The following is an 8,631-nucleotide window of genomic DNA, read 5'->3' as shown; positions in this document are numbered from 1 at the left end:
AAGAACCTTCAAACAAAAGGTATTGTTCATGATTTTGTTCTGGGATCTGGGCTCAGCCACACAGTTCTTCTGTTGGCATCTCTTGGGATTACTCATGGTGTTTTGGCTGCAGCCAGAGGATCCAAGAAAGTTTCCTTCACATACTTGGCAGTAACATGGAATTTGCAGCTGAGTGTCTTGGCTCTCCTCCATGTGGCTTTTCCAGCATATTGACCCAGGTTTTTAATATAGGGGCAAGAGCTTTCCAAGAGAGTGAGAACAAAAACTGCAAGGCCTCTTGAGGGAAACTGGGCAGTCACACAGTGCCACTGCTACTGCATTCAACTGGTGAGAACAATTAAATGGGCCATTCCAGAATCAAGAATGGGGAAAACTGTCTCTACCTCCTAATGGGAGGAGCTGAAAAGAAGTGGCCATTCTAAATCACAAAGGTTTGTTAGGGAATATGTCAAAGCAAGCACTCTTGAACTGGGTCTTAAAAGATTTGTAGGTGTTTTCTGTGCTTAAACGTGTGTGTGTGTGTGTGTGTATGTGTGTGTGTGTGTTGGGACAAGGGATATTCCAGGAATGGCAGAGGAAACATTCCAAACTCAGTGATTAGCAGGAACAATGGGTGGTGCAATATTTGTGAAACTGCAAGTAAATGTACATGGATGAATATAGAATGCATCATATCCTCTGGGGTAGGGGTAACCTGAAGAAGAATGATGGTGAAAGGAGTAAGAAAAAAATGGGTCTAGAGAGGCAGACTGGGCAAATATTGTGAAAGAGTTTATGTGAGCGATTCAGTGATTTGGAATTTATCCTGTCGGCACTGGGCAACCAGGAATCATTTACACAAGTTTCAGGACTTTCTGGGAAGTCACTGAATAAACATTTGACAAACAAATAAAACCAAGTTAGTGACAGAATTTAATTTGCCATCCTTGAAAAACATTTGATAAGATTAAGAAGACCTTATAATTCTCCAACTGACCTCTGTGTCTTGTTCAGTCTGGGTCCCTGAACTACCAGTAGTAGACAGATCCTCAATCTCATGGTGGCTTCCAACGTCTTTCAAGTGGCAATCTAACTAGGGAAGGATGACAACTAGGAAAAGATCTTGAACAGGATACTTGGTTTTACACAACCGGTGTGCTTATTTGGAGTAGGTCTGGAGGTCTGCTCAAGATTAACAGTGGGGATGCCAAGAAACAACATGTTGACACCAGGACTGAGGAGCCCCTGTGGTAATGTAGGTCAACAGTTGAAAGTTAATGTTGATGTTGATAATTGAATAATAGAAACTTTTCCTTAGCTTAAAAAAACTTTCTGAGTAATTATAGACTCAGAGTGTTGTGCAAAAGAGTACCTAGGAACCCGTGCACCATTCACCCAGCTTCTCCCAAGCATGACATCTTATTATAATGATAGTACAACATCAAACAAGGAAATTGACATTGGTACATTGCTGTTAACTGGACTATAGATCTTAGTTTTCAGTACTTTTACATGTATTCATGCAGGTGTGTATGTATGCGGTTCTGTGCAATTTTGTCCCATATACAGATTCATATAATCATTATCACAATCAAAATACAGAATTCTTCTATCACTACAAAATAACTCCTTCATGCTACCCCTTTATGTTTGTACCTCCTGTATTTATTTATTTGTGTTTCTATAAAGGAATGTCTCAGGCTTGGTAATTCAAAGAGAAAAGAGGTTTATTTAGCTCATAGTTCTGCAGGTTGGACAAGAAGCATGGTGCCAGCATCTGCTTCTTGTGAGGGGCTCAGGCTGCTTCCACTCATGGCAGAAGGGCAAGGGGAGCTGGCATGTGCAGATTATATGGCAAGAGAAAAATCAAAAGAGAGGGAGAATGTGCCAGGCTCTTCTTAACACCCAGCTCTTGAGCAAACTCTTTCAGGAAATAAGAGAGAGAACTCACTCATTACTGCAAGGATGGCATCAATCCATTCAAGATTGATTCATCCCAAAGAACAAACACCTCCAATTAGGCCCTACCTCCAACACTGGGGATCAGATTTCAACATGAGACCTGGTGGGGCCAAGAAAACCATATCTAAACCCTAGTACCCCTATTCCTCTGCGTTTGATTTCATAAATGTGATGGTGTCGGAATGATTGTATTGGAGAAGCATGCCTTAAGACACTAGAATCTGTTTTCTGGGAGCTTTATGGATTACATTTTATGAGTTACACAAAGTTTTGTTTTATTTTCAATCCTGACACCACCTAGCTTAATGTGTGTGGGTAAAGAACTGGATAATTTAAATTGGTTCTAAGTTTAAAGACTTGTTTTGCTTGCATGTTATTCTGTTGCTTAATGAGATTACCCCATGATCCTTTCTGCCCTTCCATCTCCCCTAGTCCACCAAAAAGATCAATCTCAAAATTTACTCTATCTTCCTTTGCAGAGGTCATTGCTTTAGGTATCACTACTCTCTTCTGAAAGCCCAATTAAATACACACATATGATGTGGTTTGGATCTGTGTACCTACCCAAATCTCACATTGAATTATAATACCCAATGTTGGAGGTGGGGTCTGGTGGGAGATGATTGGATCATGGGGGTGGTTTCTCATGAATAGGTTAGCACCATCCTCTTGGTGCTCCTTTCATGGTAGTGAGTGAGTGCTCAGGAGATCTGATTGTTTAAAAGTGTGTAGCGCCTCCTTCCTCTCTCTTTTGCTCCTCCTCCAGTCATGTAAGTCACCTGCTCAAGCTTTGCCTTCTGCCATGATTGTAAGTTTCTTAAGTTTCTTGAGGCCTCCCCAGAAGCAGAAGCTGCTATGCTTCCCGTACAGCCTGAAGAAGTGTGAGCCAATTAAACCGCTTTTCCATATACATTGCCCAGTCTCAGGTATTTCTTTATAACAGTGTGAGGACAGACTAATAGAATATATATTTATACAATATGTAGTGTATCTGAGATACAATTATCATGACTTTAGAGGTTCTAATCTATTAATTAAAAGCTAGTGGAAATAGAATGATTAAGTGATTAAGGACAGGAGAGAAAGTGATGACAGATACAGTGATGGTAGTGATTAAGGATGATACAGATCAAAGTCTAATTTAGTATCATCCAGACACAAAATAATCCTAGACAAAGTTATTTGATATGGATTTTGGCTATTGTAAAAAATATTTCATTGTGAATTAAAAATATGAAGGGCCTACCTTTCATTATTTTTGTCAGCCTCTCTCTTGTCTCTCCATTAATCTGTGGGTTTATTGACTGTTAATGGAAGAATATATCCCAAGACGAAAGTAGCACACTTTTTTTTTAAAGAGTATCTTAGATAACTGAGACTTGACTATTCCTATTGTACGACAGAATGCTATGTGAATTAGGATGCTGTAAGGGAAAGAAGAAACACTTAAATGGTCTAGTATAACATCTTTATTTCACAGTCTACGGAGATAATGTGACTGTGCTGGTTACAAATATTTTAGCCAATTTTAATATACAATTCCTGTTTCAAAACCCTATGAATCAGTTATAGTCTGACTTATACACTCACACAAGATATACTACAACTCTATTTATTTTATTTATTTCCAATCAATTCCTCAAGAAGCCACCAGGAGACTTTTCATTTGAAAATGTTGAAGTTGGCATCTTCCTCAGGACAGAAGTAAATGAGAAGGCTCTTATTGGAATCAGCCCTAGGCCTGGACATTTCACTGGCTGGGGATTAAAACTCACTCACAATGCCATGGTCAGGACACAGATTCTTCCTCGTATCTAAATAATCCTCACTTACCATAAAACTCTCCCCCAAATAACTGTTTTGGCAAAAACTTATTTAATTCAGAGATCAGTAATTAAGAAGAACAAGTGCAACATCTATAAAATAGCATTATAAAACAAACAAAATATAGAGAAACTGGTGAATTTATAATGTTCAACAGAAATATGTGGCTATAGATCAAAATCATCTTAAATATTTCTCGTGATTTTTTTAAAAACAAATACTGTAACAAAGCAATTGAATCTATAAAATAAGAATACAAAGTAATGACACAAGAGTCAGATGACTATACACTAGAAAGACGTGAAATGTGAGTATCAAAAATTTTTTAAAAAACAAATATTTAAAAATGTAAACATAACAGAAATGAGTGTGAAAAAATAAGGCACACAAAGGGAGAAAAGACACTTCCAATAAGACAGAAGGCAGGAATGGTAGATGTAAATACAGTAAAATGAAACTAACATAATCTTAGTATGAATGATAAAAAACAACATGTAGAGAAGGCAGAGAAAGCAGATTCAACATACACATAATTGGGAGTCCAAGAAAATGTTCAAATAATCAGCTTCAGGAAAAAGTTCAAAATGAAGTCTAGCATATTTTAAAAAACTAAACAAAGGTTTAAAAAGCCCAGATTTTTTCAGGACTGACAACATTGAGACAAGTATCATTAAACTTGATTTGGAAGAGATTTTTTTTTTCTTTTTGGACATAGCCTCGCTCTGTCACCCAGGCTGGAGTGCAGTGGCATGATCGTGGTTCACTGCAACCTCTGACTCCGGGGTTCAAGTGATTCTCCTGCCTCGGCCTCCCCAGTAGCTGAGATTACAGGCACCCACCACCATACCTGGCTAATTTTTGTATTTTTAGTAGAGATGGTGTTTCAACATGTTGATCAGGCTGATCTCGAACTCCTGACCTCAGGTGATCTGCCCGCCTTGGCCTCCCAGAATGCTGGGATTACAAGTGTGAGCCACTGCACCCGGCCTGGAAGAGAAATTTTTTTGTACAACTATATAAAAAGACTTGTGTATTCATATGGGAAAAATAAAGTTAGAACATTACCTCATGAATTATAGCCAAAATAAATATATAACTGGCTTAAATATTTAAATGTAAGATACTAAATTATTAGATGAACCATGGAAATACATTGTAATATTGTGGTTCCAAAGGCCTTTTTAGGGAATTAAAACTAAAAAGACTAACACATTTAAATACATTTTAAAAATCACTGCATGACAAAAATCACCAAAATAAATAAGTTAATAAAGTTACTAATCAAGTGAAAAAATGAGAGAAACAAATTTTGATCTCCTAACTCAGAGAAAAATAACATCTCTTAATCAAGAAGTAACATAATGGGAAAATGAGAGGCAATTTAAATAGATAAGTCACAGTAGAAAAAAAATACAAATGGATATTCAACCTAACCAAAAATATGAAGTGTTACTTTGAATAAATTAAGTAAAAATTCAAACCTAGGGATTCAATCTTTCATCTATTAGACTAGCAAAAGTTTAATAAGGTGTGAGGAGATAGGACACTATGGCTTATACTTTGTTGGTTAAAGTATAACTCAAAAATTTAAAAAAAACCAAAGCTCAAAGCACAGAACAGTGTGTAGAATGCTATTTGTGTGGAAACAGAATAAGATTTCATATATTTGTATATAATATATATATTATATATAGAATATGTGTGTGTGTGTGTGTGTGTAGTTATAATGCATACCGTATCTTTGGAAGCACTAACAAAACTCTAATAATCCAATAGTTTCTTGAGAGTGAAACTGGGTGGATTGGAGAAGGGGTTGAATTAAGACCTATTATAATATGTTCTTTTGAAATACTTTAGTTTTTCTCTCTGTAAATTTATTTCTTATTAAAAATATAAAAAATGTGTTGTATTTATTTAAAAACTTGCACTACTTCTCTCTTAAGCCTTCTCCTGTCTCAAGAACCCTAGAGGCTTACTCTTCCCCGAGGTGGAGTCGGGGTGCGTGCCTGTTGGGATGAGGGTAGGTACGTACTTCCAGTGGCAGATGTAGACAGAACGGTCAAGCCAGCTCCGTCCTCTACACTCAATGCATAGTGTATGCATTGAAGATATGGCACCTTCCCCAGGGTGCACTTACTGACTCACATATATCGCAGGGCATTCATGGGGCTCAAACTTGTGCTCAGGGTTATAGCTCTCTGTAGCTCACAGTCACCATGCTCAGCCTTTATGCTTCAAGATGAAGTTATTGATGTTGAGGCAGGGACTGGAAACGTTTCCAGTGTCAGCCACACACTGAAGAAACTTGAAAGCCGCTCAAACACATAGATGTCTAGACCGGGCCTGATGCGAAGACTCGACACCCACCTTTATCAACGTAAATTTAATCCCCAAACTTCAATGTTCTGCCTGCCCCTGGGCTTTGGTCACAGCCCCTCAGGTGTGACCTGGTCTATTGTGACGGGTCTGCCTGGACTGTAATGATGAGAAATGATACTATGCTTTCCTGTCCAGAAGACCTCAGCCTCTTTTTGCTAGCTGGTTCATTTTATCCTCTAGATCTAAGCAGTGTGTATGGAGGGGCCAGGGAGTATTTTCCAACTCGCCCAAAATAAGCAAACAACAGGCAAGTAAACAAACCAAAAACTCCAACAATGACAGTAGTCAGATGATTGTTTCTCAACAGTCGTCAGATCCACCTTCATTGACAGCTTGTGATGCTGGAGCTGGGTCGTGTCCATGTTTCTACTTCTCCAGTGGAGAGTGCTGCAGGAGTGTCTGTTCTCAGCCTTCTCCATGGCCAGCCGTGTGGGGCACGTTCAGGTTGCCAGACCCAGGCCAGTGATTCCCTGCCCACAAGCACCAGCCAGCTGCCAACCCAGTAGAGTATTTCCTGCTTGTTGTTTTCTACCCACTACCCTTGGCCTGGCAACTGGCATCACCTCTGGCGTGGAACAGCCCAGCAAATGTTCCCCCCATCCAGCAGGCTCTCGTCACACCCTCAACAACATGCTCTGAAACCCAGCCTCAGAGATGGGAGTCCCCTTCCTAGTTTGTTCCTTTCTGGGGGGCTCTACCTCAGCCTTAGAATATTCTCCAGAATTTTCCTTCTTTCTTTCTTTTTCTTTTTCTTTTTTTTTTTTTTTTTTGAGACAGAGTCTTGCTGTGTCGCCCAGGCTGGAGTGCAGTGGCCGGATCTCAGCTCACTGCAAGCTCTGCCTCCCGGGTTCCTTCTTTCTTTCTTAGTAGCTAATCTTCTACTAACAGTTAATACTTTGCTAAAATTCACAGTGCAACTTGCTATAGGATTTCTGTCTTCATCCAAGGTAATATGCAAACTAACTAGGTGGAAGGCCTTTGTGCATTGTTCTTCCAGGACACTGAGCATCAATTTGCTTTACATTTGCTTAATTCAGTGGGGCCTTCAAGCTTTATTCCAGGTTGTCCTAACTATATGGTGCAAAGAACGTGGTTAGGTACTTGCACTAAAGAAGAAAGAAAGAAAAATACATTATGAGGAATTTAATTACTGTATTATAGGGAATTTAACTATATTAAGTTGCTGAGATCTGGCAATATGTAGGAGCTTGGGGATCGGTGTGTGGTGGGTGAGGGTCAGAATTTTCTGCTGACTCTTACCAGCAGCAGTATGCTGTTTTGTACACAGGACTATCTGCTTTCCATTCATTTAATATGACTACTAGGTAAACTTTATCTCTGCAACTTTTCATATGAATTGAATTAGGAAAGTAACGTGTCACTTTTCAAAACCTCACAACAGTGGTGACGGGTGCCTGAGATGTTTGATTCATCCTGTGAGATTCATCTGTGAGATAAAACACAGAACCGTGGCAGTCCCTCGTGGTGCTGTTAGGAGCAAGGCGGAATGAGACCACAGATTTGAAAACAGTTGAAAAACGAGTACTTTACCTGCTGTGCCTAGTGGTTTCTAACATAGCTGGAAAAAAATATAAATGCTTTCTGTTTGTTTCTTCGTTGCATTTTCAAGATGGTCCCTGAATAGAGACTTTAATGAGACATTGAAAGAAATGCTGAGAGAGTTTGAGCGACCAAATGCCATAATGAACACTGGGGCCTTCCATTTGTCAATCTTCCAAATCTAACGTAACGTTTTCATGAGCTTATTGAGCTATCTTGCACTGGTTAGAGCTATATTCTCACAGAAAACCTTGCTATTGATGATCTTAGTTTGGAATCTTGCCCAGCCTTGACACCTATGTTTTTTCTTTTTTAACAAGACCCTTGTCCATGGATCAACCAACCATGGGTTAGAGAGGAGGTTCTGAGACATATTGTACTTTCAGCCAGTGGATAATTAAGATCACATGTCTATCTGTGGGGTGAGCTGTGGGTTTGTTGGCCAAATATATGCCAACCACATGTGAAACAGGATCTCCCTGCCAAACACCAACCACAGGAGGCTGTCGTTAATAATTTCATGAGTAGACAATATGGTGAGATGAGTCCCAGCTCTGCATGCGCTGGGTTTCAGGAGCAGCTCTGGACAATGGCAGCTGTATTAGAAAATCTCCCCTGCTCATAGATGTTGTCATAAACTGTACGCAATGGATCAACAGCAGCTGTGAGGAGGATTAAGTCCCTCGTCAGCTGTTGACAGGGAGATCTCTGGCTACTTTTCAAGCCTGCGAGCATGACATTGCCCAAAGGCTAAAAGGCAGGTTTTGAGCTCACTGAATGTCCCAAGTCCTCCAATGATTCAGGAGGTGTTGCAGAAATGAGAGTGGCTCAGGCAGGTCTCCTAGGCTTTCCTAAGCATGTCAATCCATCCCAACCTTCCACCCTCATGCACTGTTGTTGCTGTGTTTGGCTGATTCCATTTTGATG

This window comes from Theropithecus gelada, chromosome 14, assembly GCF_003255815.1.
Source record: "Theropithecus gelada isolate Dixy chromosome 14, Tgel_1.0, whole genome shotgun sequence".
Classification (NCBI taxonomy): Eukaryota; Metazoa; Chordata; class Mammalia; order Primates; family Cercopithecidae; genus Theropithecus; species Theropithecus gelada.
Note: the sequence above shows the minus strand (reverse complement) of the source record.